Raw genomic sequence first — 24,400 nt, 5'->3', positions numbered from 1 at the left:
CTGTTAGAAGCCCTTACAATGCTCTCTAACCCGCGATGTTTTTTAGAAACCTATTCTACTTTGCCACTGCATGTTTCCTGAGCTCCCCATCCTGACCACCCCATGGTGCCTTTCTCCATTCTACATTGCCACTCACTGCCTCTCCTGATTCAGGCCCTCTGATTCAATATACGCCGTTATTTTTTTCTCACTCCTACTAGTGAATGGCCTGTAAGAAAACCTTACAATGCGCACCACCCCGCGATGTTTTTCAGAAACCTAACCTACATTGACACAGCATGTTTCCTGACCACCCCATGCTGACCACACCGTGGTGCTTTTCTCCATTTTACATTGCCACTTACTGCCTATGCTAATTCAGACCCTCCGATTCACACCACCCCGTGATGTTTGTCTCACGCTTACTAGTGAATGTCCTGTTAGAAAGCCTTACAATGCGCACCACCTGGCGATGTTTTTGAGAAACCTATCCTACATTGTCAATGCATGTTTCCTGACCTCCCCATGCTGAAGACCCCGTGGTGCTTTTCTCCATCCGACGTTGCCACTTACTGTCTATCTTGATTCAGGCCCTCCGATTCACACCAAACCATGATGTATTTCTCACTCCTACTAGTGAATGGCCTGTTAGAAACTCTTACAATGTGCACCACCACGCGATGTTTTTCAGAAACCTATCCCACATTGCCACTGCATGTTTCCTGACCTCCCCATCCTGACCACCCCGTGGTGCTTTTCTCCATTCTACATTGCCACTCACTGCCTATCCTGATTCAGGCCCTCTGATTCACACCACCCTGTGATGTTTTTCTCACTTCTACTAGTGAATGGCCTTTTAGAAAGGCTTACAATGCGCACCACCCCGCTATGTTTTTCAGAAACCTATCCTACATTGCCACTGCATGTGTCTTGACCTCCCCATGCTGACCACACCATGGTGCTTTTCTCCATCCTACATTGCCACTCACTGCCTATCCTGATTCAGGCCCTCTCATTCAAATCACGCTGTTATGTATTTCTCACTCCTACTAGTGAATGGCGTGTAAGAAACCCGTACAATGTGCACCACCCCGCGATGTTTTTTCGAAAACTATCCTACATTGACACAGTATGTTTCCTGCCGACCCCATGCTGATCACACCGTGGTGCTTTTCTCCATTTTACATTGCCACTCACTGCCTATACTAATTTAGACCCTCCGATTCACACCACCCCGTGATGTTTTTCTCACTCCTACTAGTGAATGGCCTGTTAGAAAGCCTTACAATGGGCACCACCTGGCGATGTTTTTCAGAAACCTATCCGACATTGTCAATGCATGTTTCCTGACCTCCCCATGCTGACGACCCCATGGTGCTTTTCTCCATCCCACGTTGCCACTCACTGTCTATCTTGATTCAGGCCCTCCGATTCACACCAAACCATGATGTATTTCTCACTCCTACTAGTGAATTGCCTGTTAGAAACCCTTACAATGCGCACCACCCCGTGATGTTTTTCAGAAAACTATTTTACATTGCCACTGCATGTTTCCTGACCTCCCCATGCTGACCACCCCTTGCTGCTTTTCTCCATCCTACATTGCTACTCACTTCCTATCCCAAATCAGGCCTTCCGATTAACACCACCCCGTGATGTTTTTCTCACTCCTACTAGTGAATGGCCTGTTAGAAAGCCTTACAATGCGCACCACCCCGCTTTTTTTTTTCAGAAACCTATCCTACATTGCAACTGCATGTTTCCTGACCTCCCCATGCTGACCACCCCGTGGTGCTTTTCTCCATCCTACATTGCCACTCACTGCCTATCCTAAGTCAGGCCCTTCGATTCACACCACCCCGTGATATTTTTCTCACTCCTACTAGTGAATAGCCTGTTAGAATTCCTTACAATGCCCACCACCCAGTGATGTTTATCCAAAACCTATTCTGCATTGCCACTGCATGTTTCCTTGCCTCCCCATAATGACAAACCCGTGGTGCTTTTCTCCATCCTACATTGCCACTCACTGCCTATCCTAATTCAGAACATCTGATTCACACCACCCCGTGATGTTTTTCTCACTCCTACTAGTGAATGGCATGTTAGAAACCCTTACAATGCACACCACCCCGTGATGTTTTTCAGAAACCTATCCTACATTGCCACTGCATGTTTCCTGCCCTCCCCATGCTGACCACCCTGTGGTGCTTTTCTCCATCCTACATTAGCACTCAATGCCTATTCTAATTCAGGCCCTCCGATTCACACCACCCTGTGATGTTTTTCTCACTCCTACTAGTGAATGGCGTGTTACAAACCCTTACAATGCGCACCACCCAGTGATGTTTATTAGAAACCTATTCTACATTGCCACTGCATGTTTCCTTGCCTCCCCATGATGACCAACTCGTGGTGCTTTTCTCCATCCTACATTGCCACTCACAGCCTATTCTAATTTAGGCCCTCCGATTCACACCACCCCGTGATGTTTTTTTCACTCCTACTTGTAAATGGCTTGTTAGAAAGCATTACAATGTCCAGAACCCCGCGATGTTTTTCAGAAACCTATCTTACATTGTCATTGCATGTTTCCTGACACTCCAATGCTCACCAACCCGTGGTGGTTTTCTCCATCCTACATTGCCACTCACTGTCTGACTTGATTCAGGCCCTCTGAATCACTCCACACCGTTATGTATTTCTCACTCCTACTCGTGAATGGCCTAGTAGAAACCCTTACAATGCTCACTACCCCACGATGTTTTTCAGAAACCTATCCTATATTTCCACTGCATGTTTCCTGACCTCCGCATCCTGACCACCCCATTGTGCTTTTCTCCATCCTACATTGCCACTCACGGCCTATCCTGATTCAGGCTCTGCGATTCACACCACCCCCTGATGTTTTTCTCACTCCTACTGGTGAATATCCTGCTACAAAACCTTACAATGCGCACAACCCCGCGATGTTTTTCATAAACCTATCCTACATTACCATTGCATGTTTCCTGACCTCCCAATGCTCACAAACAAGGGTGGTTTTCTCAATCCTACATTGCCACTCACTGTCTATCTTGATTCAGGCTCTCCGATTCACACCACCAGGTGATGTATTTCTCAATAATACTAGTGAATGGCCTGTTAGAAACCCTTACAATGTGCACTACACCGCGAAGTTTTTGAGAAACCTATCATTCATTGCCACTGCATGATTCCTGACCTCCCCATCCTGACCACGCCATGGAGCATTTCTCCATCCTACATTGCAACTCATGGCCTATCCTGATTCAGGCCCTCCTTTTCACACCACCCCGTGATGTTTTTCTCACTCCTGCTAGTAAATGGCCTGTTAGAAGCCCTTACACTGCGCACTAACCCCCGATGTTTTTTAGAAACCTATCCTAATTTGCCACTGCATGTTTCCTGAGCTCCCCATCCTGACCACCCTGTGGTGCTTTTCTCCATTCTACATTGCCACTCTCTTTCTATCCTGATTCAGGCCCTCTGATTCAATCCACGCCGTTATGTTTTTCTCACTCCTACTAGTGAATGGCCTGTAAGAAAGCCTTACAATGCGCACCACCACGCGATGTTTTTCAGAAACCTATCCTACATTGACACAGCATGTTTGGTGACCACCCCAGGCTGACCACACCATGGTGCTTTTCTCCATTTTACATTGCCACTCACTGCCTATCCTAATTCAGACCCTCCGATTCACACCACCCCGTGATGTTTTTCTCACACCTACTAGTGAATGTCCTGTTAGAAAGCCTTACAATGCGCACCACCTGGCGATGTTTTTGAGAAACCTATACTACATTGTCAATGCATGTTTCCTGACCTCCCCATGCTGATGACCCCGTGGTGCTTTTCTCCATCTGACGTTGCCACTTACTGTCTATCTTGATTCAGGCCCTCCGATTCACACCAAACCATGATGTATTTCTCACTCCTACTAGTGAATGGCCTGTTAGAAACCCTTACAATGTGCACCACCACGCGATGTTTTTCAGAAACCTATCCCACATTGCAACTGCATGTTTCCTGACCTCCCCATCCTGACCACCCCGGGGTACTTTTCTCCATTCTACATCGCCACTCACTGCCTATCCAGATTCAGGCCCTCTGATTCACACCACCCTGTGATGTTTTTCTCACTTCTACTAGTGAATGGCCTTTTAGAAATGCTTACAATGCGCACCACCCCGCTATGTTTTTCAGAAACCTATCCTACATTGCCACTGCATGTGTCTTGACCTAACCATGCTGACCACACCATGGTGCTTTTCTCCATCCTACATTGCCACTCACTGCCTATCCTGATTCAGGTCCTCTCATTCAAATCACGCCGTTATGTTTGTCTCACTCCTACTAGTGAATGGCCTGTAAGAAACCCTTAAATTGTGCAACACCCCGCGATGTTTTTCAGAAAACTATCCTACATTGACACAGTATGTTTCCTGACGACCCCATGCTGACCACACCGTGGTGCTTTTCTCCATCCGACGTTGCTACTCACTTCCTATCCTAAATCAGGCCTTCCGATTAACACCACCCCGTGATGTTTTTCTCACTCCTACTAGTGAATGGCCTGTTAGAAAGCCTTACAATGCGCACCACCCCGCTTTTTTTTTCAGAAACCTATCCTACATTGCCACTGCATGTTTCCTGACCTCCCCATGCTGACCACCCCGTGGTGCTTTTCTCCATACTACATTGCCACTCACTACCTATCCTAAGCCAGGCCCTTCGATTCACACCACCCCGTGATATTGTTCTCACTCCTACTAGTGAGTGGCCTGTTAGAAAGCCTTACAATGCCCACCACCCAGTGATGTTTATCCGAAACCTATTCTGCATTGCCACTGCATGTTTCCTTGCCTCCCCATACTGACAAACCCGTGGTGCTTTTCTCCATCCTTCATTGCCACTCACTGCCTATCCTAATTCAGAACATCTGTTTCCCACCACCCCGTGATGTTTTTCTCACTCCTACTAGTGAATGCCATGTTAGAAACCCTTACAATGCACACCACCCCGTGATGTTTTTCAGAAACCTATCCTACATTGCCACTGCATGTTTCCTGACCTCCCCATGCTGACCACCCTGTGGTGCTTTTCTCAATCCTACATTGCCACTCAATGCCTATTCTAATTCAGGCCCTCTGATTCAAACTACCCTGTGATGTTTTTCTCACTCCTTCTAGTGAATGGCATGTTACAAACCCTTACAATGCGTACCACCCAGTGATGTTTATTAGAAACCTATTCTACATTGCCACTGCATGTTTCCTTGCCTCCCCATAATGACAAACCCGTGGTGCTTTTCTCCATCCTACATTGCCACTCACTGCCTCTCCTAATTCAGAACATCTGATTCACACCACCCCGTGATGTTTTTTTCACTCCTACTTGTAAATGGCTTGTTAGAAAGCATTACAATGCCCACAACCCCGCGATGTTGTTCCGAAACCTATCTTACATTGTCATTGCATGTTTCCTGACACTCCAATGCTCACCAACCCGTGGAGGTTTTCTCCATCCTACATTGCCACTCACTGTCTGACTTGATTCAGGCCCTCTGAATCACACCACACCGTGATGTATTTCTCACTCCTACTAGTGAATGGCCTAGTAGAAACCCTTACAATGCTCACTACCCCACGATGTTTTTCAGAAACCTATCCTATATTGCCACTGCATGTTTCCTGACCTCCGCATCCTGACCACCCCATTGTGCTTTTCTCCATCCTACATTGCCACTCACGGCCTATCCTGATTCAGGCTCTGCGATTCACACCACCCCATGATGTTTTTCTCACTCCTACTGGTGAATATCCTGCTACAAAACCTTACAATGCGCACAACCCCGCGATGTTTTTCATAAACCTATCCTACATTACAATTGCATGTTTCCTGACCTCCCAATGCTCACAAACCAGGGTGGTTTTCTCAATCCTACATTGCCACTCACTGTCTATCTTGATTCAGGCTCTCCGATTCACACCACCAGGTGATGTATTTCTCACTAATACTAGTGAATGGCCTGTTAGAAACCCTTACAATGTGCACTACACCGCGAAGTTTTTGAGAAACCTATCATTCATTGCCACTGCATGATTCCTGACCTCCCCATCCTGACCACCCCGTGGAGCATTTCTCCATCCTACATAGCAACTCATGGCCTATCCTGATTCAGGCCCTCCATTTCACACCACCCCGTGATGTTTTTCTCACTCCTGCTAGTAAATGGCCTGTTAGAAGCCCTTACAATGTGCACTAATCCGCGATGTTTTTTAGAAACCTATCCTACTTTGCCACTGCATGTTTCCTGAGCTCCCCATCCTGACCACACCGTGGTGCTTTTCTCCTTTCTACATTGCCACTCACTGCCTATCCTAATTCAGACCCTCCGATTCACACCACCCCGTGATGTTTTTCTCACGCCTACTAGTGAATGTCCTGTTAGAAAGCCTTATAATGCGCACCACCTGGCGATGTTTTTGAGAAACCTATCCTACATTGTCAATGCATGTTTCCTGACCTCCCCATGCTGACGACCCCGTGGTGCTTTTCTCCATCCGACGTTACCACTTACTGTCTATCTTGATTCAGGCCCTCCGATTCACACCAAACCATGATGTATTTCTCACTCCTACTAGTGAATGGCCTGTTAGAAACCCTTACATTGTGCACCACCACGCGATGTTTTTCAGAAACCTATCCCACATTGCCAGCATGTTTCCTGACCTCCCCATCCTGACCACCCCGTGGTGCTTTTCTCCATTCTACATTGCCACTCACTGCCTATCCTCATTCAGGCCCTCTGATTCACACCACCCTGTGATGTTTTTCTCACTTCTACTAGTGAATGGCCTTTTAGAAACGCTTACAATGCGCACCACACCGCTATGTTTTTCAGAAACCTACCCTACATTGCCACTGCATGTGTCTTGACCTCCCCATGCTGACCACACCATGGTGCTTTTCTCCATCCTACATTGCCATTCACTGCCTATCCTGATTCAGGCCCTCTCATTCAAATCACGCTGTTATGTTTTTCTCACTCCTACTAGTGAATGGCCTGTAAGAAACCCTTAAAATGTGCACCACCCCGCGATGTTTTTCAGAAAACTGTCCTACATTGACACAGTATGTTTCCTGACGACCCCATGCTGACCACACCGTGGTGCTTTTCTCCATTTTATATTGCCACTCACTGCCTATCCTAATTTAGACCCTCCGATTCACACCACCCTGTGATGTTTTTCTCACTCCTACTAGTGAATGGCCTGTTAGAAAGCCTTACAATGCGCACCACCTGGCTATGTTTTTCAGAAACCTATCTGACATTGTCAATAAATGTTTCCTGACCTCCCCATGCTGACGACCCCGTGGTGCTTCTCTCCATCCGACGTTGCCACTCACTGTCTATCTTGATTCAGGCCCTCCATTCACACCAAACCATGATGTATTTCTCACTCCTACTTGTGAATGGCCTGTTAGAAACCCTTACAATGTGCACCACCACGCGATGTTTTTCAGAAACCTATCCCACATTGCCACTGCATGTTTCATGACCTCCCCAACCTGACCACCCCGTGGTGCTTTTCTCCATTCTACATTGCCACTCACGGCCTATCCTGATTCAGGCTCTGCGATTCACACCACCCCATGATGTTTTTCTCACTCCTACTGGTGAATATCCTGCTACAAAACCTTACAATGCGCACAACCCCGCGATGTTTTTCATAAACCTAACCTACATTACCATTGCGTGTTTCCTGACCTCCCAATGCTCACAAACCAGGGTGGTTTTCTCAATCCTACATTGCCACTCACTGTCTATCTTGATTCAGGCTCTCCGATTCACACCACCAGGTGATGTATTTCTCACTAATACTAGTGAATGGCCTGTTAGAAACCCTTACAATGTGCACTACACCGCGAAGTTTTTGAGAAACCTATCATTCATTGCCACTGCATGATTCCTGACCTCCCCATCCTGACCACCCCGTGGAGCATTTCTCCATCCTACATAGCAACTCATGGCCTATCCTGATTCAGGCCCTCCATTTCACACCACCCCGTGATGTTTTTCTCACTCCTGCTAGTAAATGGCCTGTTAGAAGCCCTTACAATGCGTACTAACCCGTGATGTTTTTTAGAAACCTATCCTACTTTGCCAATGCATGTTTCCTGAGCTCCCCATCCTGACCACACCGTGGTGCTTTTCTCCATTCTACATTGCCACTCACTGCCTGCCCTGATTCAGGCCCTCTGATTCAATCCAGGCCGTTATGTTTTTCTCAGTCCTACTAGTGAATGGCCTGTAAGAAACCCTTACAATGCGCAGCACCACGCGATGTTTTTCAGAAACCTATCCTAAATTGACACAGCATGTTTCCTGACCACCCCATGCTGAGCACACCGTGGTGCTTTTCTCTATTTTACATTGCCACTCACTGCCTATCCTAATTCAGACCCTCCGATGCACACCACCCCGTGATGTTTTTCTCACGCCTACTAGTGAATGTCCTGCTAGAAAGCCTTACAATGCGCACCACCTGGCGATGTTTTTGAGAAACCTATCCTACATTGTCAATGCATGTTTCCTGACCTCCCCATGCTGACGACCCCGTGGTGCTTTTCTCCATCCGACGTTGCCACTTACTGTCTATCTTTATTCAGGCCCTCCGATTCACACCAAACCATGATGTATTTCTCACTCCTACTAGTGAATGTCCTGTTAGAAACCCTTACAATGTGCACAACCACGCGATGTTTTTCAGAATCCTATCCCACATTGCCATTTCATGTTTCCTGACCTCCCAATGCTCACCAACCTGTGGTGCTGTTCTCCATCCTACATTGCCACACACTGCCTATCCTGATTCAGGCCCTCTGATTCACACCACCCTGTGATGTTTTTCTCACTTCTACTAGTGAATGGGCTTTTAGAAACGCTTACAATGCGTACCACCCCGCTATGTTTTTCACAAACCTATCCTACATTGCCACTGCATGAGTCTTGACCTCCCCATGCTGACCACACCATGGTGCTTTTCTCCATCCTACATTGCCAATCACTGTCTATCCTGATTCAGGCTCTGCGATTCACACCACCCCATGATGTTTTTCTCACTCCTACTGGTGTATATCCTGCTACAAAACTTTACAATGCGCACAACCCCGCGATGTTTTTCATAAACGTATCCTACATTACCATTGCATGTTTCCTGACCTCCCAATGCTAACAAACCAGGGTGGTTTTCTAAATCCTACATTGCCACTCACTGTCTCTCTTGATTCAGGCTCTCCGATTCACACCACCAGGTGATGTATTTCTCACTAATACTAGTGAATGGCCTGTTAGAAACCCTTACAATGTGAACTACACCGCGAAGTTTTTGAGAAACCTATCATTCATTGCCACTGCATGATTCCTGACCTCCCCATCCTGACCACCCCGTGGAGCATTTCTCCATCCTACATTGCAACTCATGGCCTATCCTGATTCAGGCCCTCCATTTCACACCACCCCGTGATGTTTTTCTCACTCTTGCTAGTAAATGGCCTGTTAGAAGCCCTTACAATGCACACTCACTCGCGATGTTTTTTAGAAACCTATCATACTTTGCCACTGCATGTTTCCTGAGCTCCCCATCCTGACCACCCCATGGTGCTTTTCTCCATTCTACATTGCCACTCACTGCCTATCCTGATTCAGGCCCTCTGATTCAATACACGCCGTTATGTTTTTCTCACTCCTACTAGTGAATGGCCTGTAAGAAACCCTTACAATGCGCACCACCCCGCGATGTATTTCAGAAACCTATCCTACATTGACACAGCATGTTTCCTGACCACCCCATGCTGACCACACCGTGGTGCTTTTCTCGATTTTACATTGCCACTCACTGCCTATCCTAATTCAGACCCTCCGATTCACACCACCCCGTGATGTTTTTCTCACGCCTACTAGTGAATGTCCTGTTAGAAAGCCTTACAATGTGCACCACCTGGCGATGTTTTTGAGAAACCTATCCTACATTGTCAATGCATGTTTCCTGACCTCCCCATGCTGACGACCCCGTGGTGCTTTTCTCCATCCGACGTTGCCACTTACTATCTATCTTGATTCAGGCCCTCCGATTCACACCAAACCATGATATATTTCTCACTCCTACTAGTGAATGGCCTGTTAGAAACTCTTACAATGTGCACCACCACGCGATGTTTTTCAGAAACCTATCCCACATTGCCACTTCATGTTTCCTGACCTCCCCATCCTGACCACCCCGTGGTGCTTTTCTCCATTCTACATTGCCACTCACTGCCTATTCTGATTCAGGCCCTCTGATTCACACCACCCTGTGATGTTTTTCTCACTTCTACTAGTGAATGGCCTTTTAGAAACGCTTACAATGCGCACCACCCCGCTATGATTTTCAGAAACCTATCCTACATTGCCACTGCATGTGTCTAGACCTCCCCATGCTGACCACACCATGGTGCTTTTCTCCATCCTACATTGCCACTCACTGCCTATCCTGATTCAGGCCCTCTCATTCAAATCACGCCGTTATGTTTTTCTCACTCCTACTATTGAATGGCGTGTAAGAAACCCTTACAATGTGCACCACCCCGCGATGTTTTTCAGAAAACTATCCTAAATTGACACAGTATGTTTCTTGACGACCGCATGCTGACCACACCGTGGTGCTTTTCTCCATTTTACATTGCCACTCACTGCCTATCCTAATTTAGACCCTCCGATTCACACCACCCCATGATGTTTTTCTCACTCCTACTAGTGAATGGCCTGTTAGAAAGCCTTACAATGCGCACCACCTGGCGATGTTTTTCAGAAACCTATCCGACATTGTCAATGCATGTTTCCTGACCTCCCCATGCTGACGACCCCGTGGTGCTTTTCTCCATCCGACGTTGCCACTCACTGTCTAACTTGATTCAGGCCCTCCGATTTACACCAAACCATGATGTATTTCTCACTCCTACTAGTGAATGGCCTGTTAGAAACCCTTACAATGTGCACCACCCCGTGATGTTTTTAAGAAAACCATTCTACATTGCCAGTGCATGTTTCCTGACCTCCCCACGCTGACCACCCCGTGCTGCTTTTCTCCATCCTGCATTGCTACTCACTTCCTATCCTAAATCACGCCTTCCGATTAACACCACCCCGTGATGTTTTTCTCACTCCTACTAGTGAATGGCCTGTTAGAAAGCCTTACAATGCACACCACCCCGCTTTTTTTTTCAGAAACCTATCCTACATTGCCACTGCATGTTTCCTGACTTCCCCATGCTGACCACCCCGTGGTGCCTTTCTCCATCCTACATTGCCACTCACTGCCTATTCTAAGTCAGGCCCTTCGATTCACACCACCCCCTGATATTGTTCTCACTCCTACTAGTGAATGGCCTTTTAGAAAGCCTTACAATGCCCACCACCCAGTGATGTTTATCCAAAACCTATTCTGCATTGCCACTGCATGTTTCCTTGCCTCCCCATACTGACAAACCCGTGGTGCTTTTCTCCACCCTACATTGCCACTCACTGCCTATCCTAATTCAGAACATCTGCTTCACACCACCCCGTGATGTTTTTCTCACTCCTACTAGTGAATGGCATGTTAGAAACCCTTACAATGCACACCACCCCGTGATGTTTTTCAGAAACCTATCCTACATTGCCACTGCACGTTTCCTGACCTCCCCATGCTGACCACCCTGTGGTGCTATTCTCCATCCTACATTGCCACTCAATGCCTATTCTAATTCAGGCCCTCCGATTCACACCACCCTGTGATGTTTTTCTCACTCCTACTAGTGAATGGCGTGTTACAAACCCTTACAATTCGCACCACCCAGCGATGTTTATTAGAAACCTATTCTACATTGCCACTGCATGTTTCCTTGCCTCCCCATGATGACCAACTCGTGGTGCTTTTCTCCATTCTACATTGCCACTCACAGCCTATTCTAATTTAGGCCCTCCGATTCACACCACCCCGTGATGTTTTTTTTCACTCCTACTTGTAAATGGCTTGTTAGAAAGCATTACAATGCCCACAACACCGTGATGTTGTTCAGAAACCTATCTTACATTGTCATTGCATGTTTCCTGACACTCCAATGCTCACCAACCTGTGGTGGTTTTCTCCATCCTACATGGCCACTCCCTGTCTAACTTGATTCAGGCCCTCTGAATCACACCACACCGTGATGCATTTCTCACTCCTGCTAGTGAATGGCCTGGTAGAAACCCTTACAATGCGCACTACCCCACGATGTTTTTCAGAAACCTATCCTATATTGCCACTGCATGTTTCCTGACCTCCGCATCCTGACCACCCCATTGTGCTTTTCTCCATCCTACATTGCCACTCACGGCCTATCCTGTTTCAGGCTCTGCGATTCACACCACCCCATGATGTTTTTCTCACTCCTACTGGTGAATATCCTGCTACAAAACTTTACAATGCGCACAACCCCGCGATGTTTTTCATGAACGTATCCTACATTACCATTGCATGTTTCCTGACCTCCCAATGCTAACAAACCAGGGTGGTTTTCTCAATCTTACATTGCCACTCACTGTCTATCTTGATTCAGGCTCTCCGATTCACACCACCAGGTGATGTATTTCTCACTAATACTAGTGAATGGCCTTTTAGAAACCCTTACAATGAGCACCACCCCGCGATGTTTTTCAGAAACCTATCCTACATTGCCAATGCATTTTTCCAGACCTCCCCATGCTGAACACCCCGTGGTGCTTTTCTCCATCCTACATTGCCACTCACTGCCTATCCGAATTCAGAAAATCTGATTCACACCACCCGTGATGTTTTTCTCACTCCTACTAGTGAATGGCCAGTTAGAAACCCTTGCAATGCGCACCACTCCGTGATGTTTGTCAAAAAATTATCCTACCTTGCCACTGCATGTTTTCTGACCTCCCCATGATGACCATCCAATGGTGCTTTTCTCTATCCTACATTGCCACTCACTGCCTATGCAAATTTAGGCCCGCAGATTCACACCACCCGTGATGTTTTTCTCACTTCTTCTAGTGAATTGACTGTTAGAAAGCCTTACAATGCGCACTACCCCACTTTTTTTCCCGAAACCTATCCTATATTGAAACTGCATGTTTCCTCACCTCCCCATGCTGACAACCCTGTGGTTCTTTTCTCCATCCTACATTGCCACTCAATCCCTATCCTAATTCAGGCCCTCCGATTCACACCACCCCGTGATGTTGTTCTCACTCCTACTAGTGAATGGCCTGTTACAAACCCTTACAATGCGCACCACCCAGTGATGTTTATCAGAAACTTATTCTACATTTCCACTGCATGTTTCCTTGCCTCCCCATGCTGACAAACCCGTGGCGCTTTTCTCCATTTTACATTGCCACTCACAGCCTATCCTAATTTAGACCCTCCGATTCACACCATCCCGTGATGTTTTTTTCACTCCTACTTGTGAATAGCATGTTAGAAATCCTTAGAATGCGCACCACCCTGCGATGTTTTTCAGAAACCTATCCTACATTGCCATTGCATGTTTCCTGACCTCCCCATGCTCACCAACCCGTGGTGCTTTTCTCCATTCTTCATTGCCACTCACGGCCTATCCTGATTCAGGCCCTCTGATTCACACCACCCTGTGATGTTTTTCCAACTCCTACTAGTGAAAGGCCTTTTAGAAACCCTTACAATGAGCACCACGCAGCAACGTTTTTCAGAAACCTATCCTGCATTGCCAATGCAAGTTTCCTGACCTCCCAATCCTGACCACCCCGTGGTGCTTTTCTCCATCCTACATTGCCACTCACTGCCTATCCTGAATCAGGCCCTCTGTTTCAAACCACTCCGTTATATTTTTCTCCCTCCTATTAGTGAATGGCCTGTTAGAAACCCTTATAATGTGCACCACCTGGCGATGTTTTTTAGAAACCTATCCTACATTGCCAATGCCTGTTTCCTGACCTCCCCATGCTGACCACCCCGTGGTGCTTTTCTCCATCCTACATTGCACTCACTGCCTATCCTAATTCAGATCATCTGATTCACACCACCCCGTGATGTTTTTCTCACTCCTACTAGTGAATGGCCTGCTACAAAACCTTAAAATGCGCACCACTGTGCGATGTTTTTCAGAAACCTGTCCTACACTGCCACTGCATGTTTCCTGACCTCCCCATGCTGACCAGCCTGTGGTGCTTTTCTCCATCCAACATTGCCACTCAAAGCCTATCCTAATTCAGGCCCTGCGATTCACACCACCCACTGATGTTGTTCTCACTCGTACTAGTTAATGACCTGTTAGAAACCCTTACAATGCGCACCAGCCAGCGATACTTATTAGAAACCTATTCTACGTTGCCACTGCATGTTTCCTTGCCGCCCCATGCTGACAAACCCATGGTGCTTTTCTCCATTCTACATTGCCACTCACAGCCTATCCTAATTCAGTCCCTCCGATTCACACCACCTCGTGATTTTTTTTTCACTCCTACTTGTGAATGGCTTGTTAGAAATCCTTACAATGCGCACCACCCCGCGATGTTTTTCAGAAACCTGTCCTACAATGCCTCTGCATGTTTCCTGACATCCCCATGTTGACCCCTCCGTGGTGCGTTTCTCCATTCTTCATTGCCACTCACTGCCTATCCTAATTCAGGCCCTCCGTTTCACACCACCTCTTGATGTTTTTCTCAGTCTTACTAGTGAATGGCCTGCTACAAACCCTTAAAATGCGCACCACGCGGAGATGTTTTTCAGAAACCTATCCTACATTGCCATTGCATGTTTCCTAACCTCCCTATGCACACCAACCCGTGGTGCTTTTCTCCATCCTTCATTGCCACTCACTGTCTATCTTGATTCAGGCCCTCCGATTTACAGCACACCATGATGTATTTCTCACTCCTAATAGTGAATGGCCCGTTAGAAACCCTTACAATGCGCACTACCCCAGGATGTTTTTCAGAAACCTCTCCATATTGCCACTGCATGTTTCCTGAACTCCCCGTCCTGACCACCCCGTGGTGCTTTTCTCCATCCTACATTGCCACAAACTGGCTAAGTTGATTAAGGCACTCTGATTCAAACCACACTGTGATGTTTTTCTCACTGCATCTAGTGAATGGTCTGTTAGAAACCCTTACAATGCGCAGCACCCCGCGATGTGTTTCAGAAACCTGTCCTACATTCCCACTGCATGTTTCCTGACCTCCCCATGCTGACCACCCCGTGGCGCTTTTCTCTATCCTACATTGCCAATCACTGCCTATCCTTATTCAGGCCCTGCGATTCACACCACCCTGTGATGTTTTTCTCACTGCTACTATTGAATGGCCTGTTAGAAAGCCTTACAATGCGCACCACCCGGCGATGTTTTTCAGAAACCTATCCTACATTGCCAATGCATGTTTGCTGACCACCCCGTGGTGCGTTTCTCCATCCTACATTGCCACTCACTGCGTGTCCTAATTCAGAACATCTGATTCACAACACCCTGTGATTTTTTTCTCACTCCTACCTGTGAATGGCCTGTTAGAAACCCTTACAATCCTCACCACCCGCGATGTTTTTCAAAAACCTATCCTACATTGCCACTGCATGTGTCCTGACCTCCCCATGATGACCACGCCGTGGTGCTTTTCTGCATCCTACATTGCCACTCACTGTCTAACTTGATTCAGGCATTCCGATTCACACGACACCATGATGTATTTCTCACTCCTACTAGTGAATGGCCTGTTAGAAACGCTTACAATGCTCACCACCGCGACGTTTTTCAGAAACCTATCCTAAATTGACACTGCATGTGTCCTAACCTCCCCATGATGACCATCCCATGGTGCTTTTCTCCATCCTACATTGCCACTCACTGCCTATCATAATTCTGGCCCTCCGATTCACACCACCCCATGATGTTTTTCTCACTCCTACTAGTGAATGGCCTGTTTGAAACCCTTACATTGCGCACCATTCCGCTTTTTTTTTGTCAGAAACCTATCCTACATTGCCACTGAATGTTTCCTCACCTCCCCATGCTGACCACCCTGTGGTGCTTTTCTCCATTCTACATTGCCACTAAATGCCTATCCTAATTGAGGCCCTCCGATTCACACCACCTCGTGATGTTGTTCTCACTCCTACTAGTGAACGGCCTTTTAGAAACCCATACAATGCGTACCACCCAGCGATGTTTATCAGAAACCCTTTCGACATTGCGACGGCATGTTTCCTTGCCTCCCCATGCTGACAAACCCGTGGTGTTTTCTCCATCCCACATTGCCACTCACAGACTATACTAATTCAGTCCCTCCGATTCACACCAACCCGTGATGTTTTTCTCACTCCTACTTGTGAATGGCTTGTTAGAAATCCTTACAATGCGCACCACCCCGCGATGTTTTTCAGAAACCTATCCTACATTGCCACTGCATGTTTCCTGACGTCTCCAACCTGACCACCCTGTGGTGCTTTTCTCCATCCTACATTGCCACACACTGCCTAACCTGATTCAGGCCCTCCGATTCACACAACCCTGTTATGTTTTTCTCACTCCTACTTGTGAATGGCCTGTTAGAACCCGTTACAATGCGCACCATCGCGCTTTTTTTTTTTTTCAAAAACCTATCGTACATTGCCAATGCATTTTTCCTGACCTCACCATGCTCACCAACCCATGGTGCTTTTCTCCATCCTACATTGCCCCTCACTGTCTATCTTGATTCATGCCCTCCGATTCACACCACACCATGATGTATTTCTAACTCCTACTACTGAATGGCCTGTTAGAAACCCTTACAATGCGCACTTCCCCACTATTTTTTTCAGAAACCTATCCTACATTGCCACTGCATGTTTCCTGTCCTCTCCATCATGACCACCCCGTGGAGCTTTTCTCCATCCTACATTGCCACTCGCGGCCTACCCTGATTCAGGCCCTCCGATTCACACCACCCTGTGATGTTTTTCTCACTCCTACTAGTGAATGGCCTGTTAGAAATGGTTACAATGTGCACCACCCGCGATGTTTTTCAGTAACCTATCCTACTTTGCCACTGCATGTTTCCTCATCTCCCCATGCTGACCACCCTGTGGTGCTTTTCTCCATCCTACATTGCCACTCACAGACTATCCTAATTCAGGCCCTCCGATTCACACCACCCCATGATGTTTTTCTCACTCCTACTTTTGAATGGCTTGTTAGAAATCCTTACAATGCGCACCACCCCGCAATGTTTTTCAGAAACCGATCCTACATTGCCACTGCATGTTTCCTGACCTCCTCATCCTGATCACCCCGTGGTGCTTTTCTCCATCCTACATTGTCATTCACTGCCAATCCTGATTCAGGTCTTCCGATTCACACCACCCTGTGATGTATTTCCCACTCCTTCTAGGGAATGTCCTGTTAGAAACCCTTACAATGTGCACCACCCCGCGATGTTTTTCAGAAGCCTATCCTACATTGCCACTGCATTTTTCCTGACCTCTCCATGCTGACCACACCGAGGTGCTTTTCTCTAATTTACATTGTCACTCACTGCCTATTCTAATTCAGGCCCTCCGATTCACACCATCCCGTAATGTTTTTCTCACTAATACTATTGAACTGCTTGTTAGAAAGCCTTACAATGCGCACCACCAGGCGATTTATTTCAGAAACTTATCCTACATTGCCACTGCATCTTTCCTGACCTCCCCATGCTGACCACCCAGTGTTGCTTTTCTCCTTCCTACATTGCTACGCAATGCCTATCCTAATTCAGGCCCTCCGATTCACACCACTCCGTGATGTTGTTCTCACTCCTACTAGTGAATGGCCTGTTAGAAAACCTTACAATGCTCACCACCTGGTGATGTTTTTCAGAAACCTATCCTACATTGCCACTGCATGTTTCCTGACCTCCCCAACCTGATCACCCTGTGGTGCTTTTCTCCATCCTATATTGCCACTCCCTGCCTATCATAATTCTGGCCCTCCAATTCACACCACCCCATGGTGTTTTTCTCACTCCTACTAGTGAATGGCCTGTTAGAAAGCCTTACAATGCGCATCACCCCACTTTTTTTTTCAAAAACCTATCCTACATTGCCACTGCATGTTTCCTGACCTCCGCATACTGACCACCCCGTGGTGCTTTTCTCCATCCTACATTGCCACTCACTGCCTATCCTAAATCAGGCCCTTCAATTCACACCTCCCCGTGATGTTGTTCTCACTCCTACTAGTGAATGGCCTGTTAGAAAGCCTTACAATGCGCACCACCCAGTGATGTTTATCCGAAACCTATTCTACATTGCCACTGCATGTTTCCTTGCCTCCCCATGCTGACAAACCCGTGGTGCTTTTCTCCATCCTACATTGCCACTCACAGCCTTTCCTAATTCAGGCCCTCCAATTCACACCACTCCGTGACGTTTTTTTCTCTCCTACTTGTCAATGGCTTTTTAGAAATACTTACAATGCGCACCACCCCGCGATGTTTTTCAGAAACCTATCCTACATTGCCACTGCATGTTTCCTGACCTCCCCATGTTGACCACCCCGTGGTGCTATTCTCCATTTTCATTGCCACTCACTGCCTATCCTAATTCAGGCCCTCTGATTCACAGCACCCCGTGATGTTTTTCTCACTCCTACTAGTGAATAGCCTGTTAGAATCCCTTACAATTATCAGCACCAGACATGTTTTTCAGAAACCTATGCTACACTGCCACAGCATGTGTCCTGACCTCCCTATGCTGACCACCCCGTGGTGCTTTTCTTCATCCTACATTGTCACTCACTGCCAATCCTGATTCAGGTCTTCCGATTCACACATCCCTGTGATGTATTTCCCACTCCTACTAGGGAATGGCCTGTTAGAAACCCTTACAATGTGCACCACCCCGCGATGTTTTTCAGAAACCTATCCTACATTGCCACTGCACGTTTCCTGACCTCCGCATGCTGACCACACCGAGGTGCTTTTCTCTAATTTAAATTGTCACTCACTGCCTATCCTAATTCAGGCCCTCCGATTCACACCACCCCTTAATGTTTTTCTCACTAATACTATTGAACTGCCTGTTAAAAAGCCTTACAATGCGCACCACCAGGCGATGTATTTCAGAAACTTATACTACATTGCCACTGCATCTTTCCTGACCTCCCCATGCTGACCACCCAGTGTTGCTTTTCTCCTTCCTACATTGCTACTCAATGCCTTTCCTAATTCAGGCCCTCCGATTCACACCACTCCGTGATGTTGTTCTCACTCCTACTAGTGAATGGCCTGTTAGAAACCCTTACAATTCGCACCAATCCCGAGATGTTTTTCATAAACATATCCTACATTGCCACCGCATGTTTCCTGACCTCAAAATGCTGAGCACCCCTTGGAGCTTTTCTCCATCCTACATTGCCACTCACTGCCTATCCGAATTCAGGCCCTCCGATTCACACCACCCCGTGATGTTATTCTCACTCCTACTAGTGAATGGCCTGTTAGAAACCCTTACAATGCGCACCTCCCCCGACGTGTGTAAGAAACCTATTCTACATTGCCACTGCATGTTTCCTGACCTCCCCATATTGACCACCCCTTGGTGCTTTTTTCTATTTTACATTGCCACTCACTGCCTATCCTCATTCAGGACCTCGAATTCACACCATGCCGTGATGTTTTTTTCACTCCTACTAGTGCATGGCCTGTTAGAAACACTTAAATTGCGCACCAACCCACGATGTTTTTCAGAAAACTATCCTACATTGCCACTGCAAGTTTCCTGACCTCCCCATGATGACCATACCGTGGTGCTTTTCTCCATCCTACATTGCCACTCACTGCCTATCCTGATTCAGGCCCTCCGATTCACACTACGCCGTGATATTTTTCTCACTCCTACTAGTGAATGGAATGTTAGAAACCCTTACAATGCTCACCACCTGGCGATGTTTTTCATAAACCTATCCTACATTGCCTATGCATGGGTCCTGACCTCTGGATGCTGACCACCCCTTCGTGCATTTCTCCATTCTAAATTGCCACTCACTGTCTATCCTAATTCAGAACATCTGATTCACATCACCCCGTGATGATTTTCTCACTCCTACTAGTGAATGGCCTGCTAAAACCTTTACAATGCGCAAAACCCCACGATGTTTTTCAGAAACCTATCCTACATTGCCACTGCATGTTTCCTCACCTCCCCATGCTGACCACCCTGTGGTGCTTTTCTCCATCCTACATTGCCACTAAATGCCTATCCTAATTGAAGCCCTCCGATTCACAACACTTCGTGATATTGTTCTCACTCCTACTAGTGAATGGCCTGTTAGAAATGGTTGCAATGCGCACCACCCGCGATGTTTTTCAGAAACCTATCCTACATTACCACTGCATGTTTCCTCACCTCCCCATCCTGATCACCCCGTGGTGCTTTTCTCCATCCTACATGGTCACTCACTGCCAATCCTGATTCAGGTCTTCCGATTCACACCACCCTGTGATGTATTTCCCACTCCTACTAGGGAATGGCCTGTTAGAAACCCTTACAATGCACACCACCCCACGATGTTTTTCAGAAACCTATCCTATATTGCCACTGCATGTTTCCTGACCTCCCCATGCTGACCACACCGAGGTGCTTTTCTCTAATTTTCATTGTCACTCACTGCCTATCCTAATTCAGGCCCTCCGATTCACACCACCCCGTAATGTTTTTCTCACTAATACTATTGAACTGCCTGTTAGAAAGCCTTACAATGCGCAACACCAGGCGATGTATTTCAGAAACTTATCCTACATTGCCATTGCATCTTTCCTGACCTCCCCATGCTGACCACCCAGTGTGGCTTTTCTCCTTCCTACATTGCTACTCAATGCCTTTCCTTATTCAGGCCCTCCGATTCACACCACTCCGTGATGTTGTTCTCACTCCTACTAGTGAATGGCCTGTTAGAAACCCTTACAATGCGCACCCCCCGAGATGTTTTTCATAAACATATCCTACATTGCCACCGCATGTTTCCTGATCTCAAAATGCTGACAACTCCATGGTGCTTTTCTCCATTCTACCTTGCCACTCACTGCCTATCCGAATTCAGGCCCTCCGATTCACACCACACCGTGATGTTATTCTCACTCCTACTAGTGAATGGCCTGTTAGAAACCCTTACAATGCACACCTCCACGCGACGTGTGTAAGAAACCTATTCTACATTTCCACTGCATGTTTCCTGACCTCCCCATATTGACCACCCCTTGGTGCTTTTTTCTATTTTACATTGCCACTCACTGCCTATCCTCATTCAGGCCCTCGAATTTACACCACGCCGTGATGTTTTTTTCACTCCTAAGAGTGAATGGCCTGTTAGAAACACTTAAAATGCGCACCAACCCACGATGTTTTTCAGAAAACTATCCTACATAGCCACTGCAAGTTTCCTGAACTCCCCATGATGACCATACCGTGGTGCTTTTCTCCATCCTACCTTGCCACTCACTGCCTATCCGAATTAAGGCCCTCCGATTCACACCACCCCGTGATGTTATTCTCACTCCTACTAGTGAATGGAATGTTAGAAACCATTACAATGCGCACCACTTGGCGATGTTTTTCATAAACCTATCCTACATTGCCTATGCATGGGTCCTGACCTCCGCATGCTGACCACCCCTTGGTGCATTTCTCCATCCTAAATTGCCACTCACTGTCTATCCTAATTCAGAATATCTGATTCACACCACCCCGTGATGATTTTCTCACTCCTAATAGTGAATGGCCTGCTAAAACGTTTACAATGCGCAAAACCACGCAATGTTTTTACGAAACCTATCCTACATTGCCACTGCATGTTTCCTCACCTCCCCATGCTGACCACCCTGTGGTGCTTTTCTCCATCCTACATTGCCACTAAATGCCTATCCTAATTGAGGCCCTCCGATTCACACCACCTCGTGATGTTGTTCTCACTCCTACTAAGGAACGGCCTGTTAGAAACCCACACAATGCGTACCACCCAGCGATGTTTATCAGAAACCTATTCGACATTGCCACGGCATGTTTCCTTGCCTCCCCATGCTGACAAACCCGTGGTGTTTTCTCCATCCTACATTGCCACTCACAGACTATACTAATTCAGTCCCTCCGATTCACACCACCCCGTGATGTTTTTCTCACTCCTACTTGTGAATGGCTTGTTAGAAATCCTTACAATGCGCACCACCCCGCGATGTTTTTCAGAAACCTACCCTACATTGCCACTGCATGTTTCCTGACCTCCCCATCCTGATCACCCCGTGGGGCTTTTCTCGATCATACATGGACCCTCACGGCCTATCCTATTTCAGGCCCTCCGATTCACACCAACCCGTGATGTTTTTATCACTCCTACTAGTGAATGGCCTGTTAGAAAACCTTACAATGCTCACCACCTGGCGATGTATTTCAGAAACCTATCCTACATTGCCACTGCATGTTTCCTGACCTCCCCATCCTGATCACCCTGTGGTGCTTTTCTCCATCCTACATTGCCACTCACTGCCTATCATAATTCTGGCCCTCCAATTTACACCACCCCATGGTGTTTTTCTCACTCCTACTAGTGAATGGCCTGTTAGAAAGCCTTACAATGCGCTCCACCCCGCTTTTTTTTTCAGAAACCTATCCTACATTGCCACTGCATGTTTCCTGACCTCCGCATACTGACCACCCCGTGGTGCTTTTCTCCATCCTACATTGCCACTCACTGCCTATCCTAAATCAGGCCCTTCGATTCACACCGCCCCGTGATGTTGTTCTCACTCCTACTAGTGAATGGCCTGTTAGAAAGCCTTACAATGTGCACCACCCAGTGATGTTTATCCGAAACCTATTCTACATTGCCACTGTATGTTTCCTTGCCTCCCCATGCTGACAAACCCGTGGTGCTTTTCTCCGTCCTACATTGCCACTCACAGCCTTTCCTAATTCAGGCCCTCCAATTCACACCACACCCTGACGTTTTTTTCTCTCCTACTTGTCAATGGCTTGTTAGAAATACTTACAATGCGCACCACCCCGCGATGTTTTTCAGAAACCTATCCTACATTGCCACTGCATGTTTCCTGACCTCCCCATGTTGACCACCCCGTGGTGCTATTCTCCATTCTTCATTGCCACTCACTGCCTATCCTAATTCAGGCCCTCTGATTCACAGCACCCCGTGATGTTCTTCTCACTCCTACTAGTGAATATCCTGTTAGAAACCCTTTCATTTCTCAGCAGCAGACATGTTTTTCAGAAACCTATGCTACACTGCCACAGCATGTGTCCTGACCTCCCTATGCTGACCACCCCGTGGTGCTTTTCTCCATCCTACATTGTCACTCACTGCCTATCCTGATTCAGGTCTTCCGATTCACACCACCCTGTGATGTGTTTCCCACTCCTACTAGGGAATGGCCTGTTAGAAACACTTACAATGCGCACCACCCAGCGATGTTTTTCAGAAACCTATCCTACATTGCCACTGCATGTTTCCTGACCTCCCCATGCTGACCACACCATGGTGCTTTTCTCTATTTAACATTGCTACTCACTGTCTGTCCTAATTCAGACCCTCTGATTCACACCACCCCGTGATGTTTTTCTCACTCCTACTACTGAATGGCCTGTTAGAAAGCGTTACAATGCGCACCACCTGACGATGTTTTCAGATACCTATCGTAAATTGCCAGTGCATGTTTCCTGAACTCCCCATGCTGACCACCCCGTTGTGCTTTTCTCCATCCTACATTGCCACTCACGGCCTATCCTAATTCAGTACATCTGGTTCACACCACCCCGTGATGTTTTTCTCACTCCTACTTGTGAATGGCCTATTAGAAACCCTTACAATGCGCACCAGCCCATGATGTTTTTCAGAAAACTATTCTACATTGCCACTGCATGTTTCCTGACCTCCCCATGCTGACCACCCCGTGGTGCTTTTCTCCATCCTACATTGCTACTCACTTCCTATCCTAAATCAGGCCTTCCGATTAACACCACCCCGTGATGTTTTTCTCACTCCTACTAGTGAATGGCCTGTTAGAAAGACATACAATGCGTGTCCACCCCGCATTTTTTTTTTTCAGAAACCTATCCTACATTGTCACTGCATGTTTCCTGACCTCCCCATGCTGACCAATCGGTGGTGTTTTTCTCCATCCTACATTGCCACTCACTGCCTTGCCTAATTCAGGCCCTCCGATTCACACCACTCCGTGATGTTTTTTTCTCTCCTAGTTGTCATTGGCTTGTTAGAAAACCTTACAATGCACAAAACCCCATGATGTTTTTCAGAAACCTATCCTACATTGCCAATGCATGTTTCCTGACATCTCCTGGCT

Source organism: Cavia porcellus, unplaced genomic scaffold (genome assembly GCF_034190915.1).
Source record: "Cavia porcellus strain 051 isolate PalLab524CR breed Dunkin Hartley unplaced genomic scaffold, mCavPor4.1 scaffold_2, whole genome shotgun sequence".
Taxonomy (NCBI): domain Eukaryota; kingdom Metazoa; phylum Chordata; class Mammalia; order Rodentia; family Caviidae; genus Cavia; species Cavia porcellus.
This window is presented reverse-complemented; position numbering follows the sequence as displayed.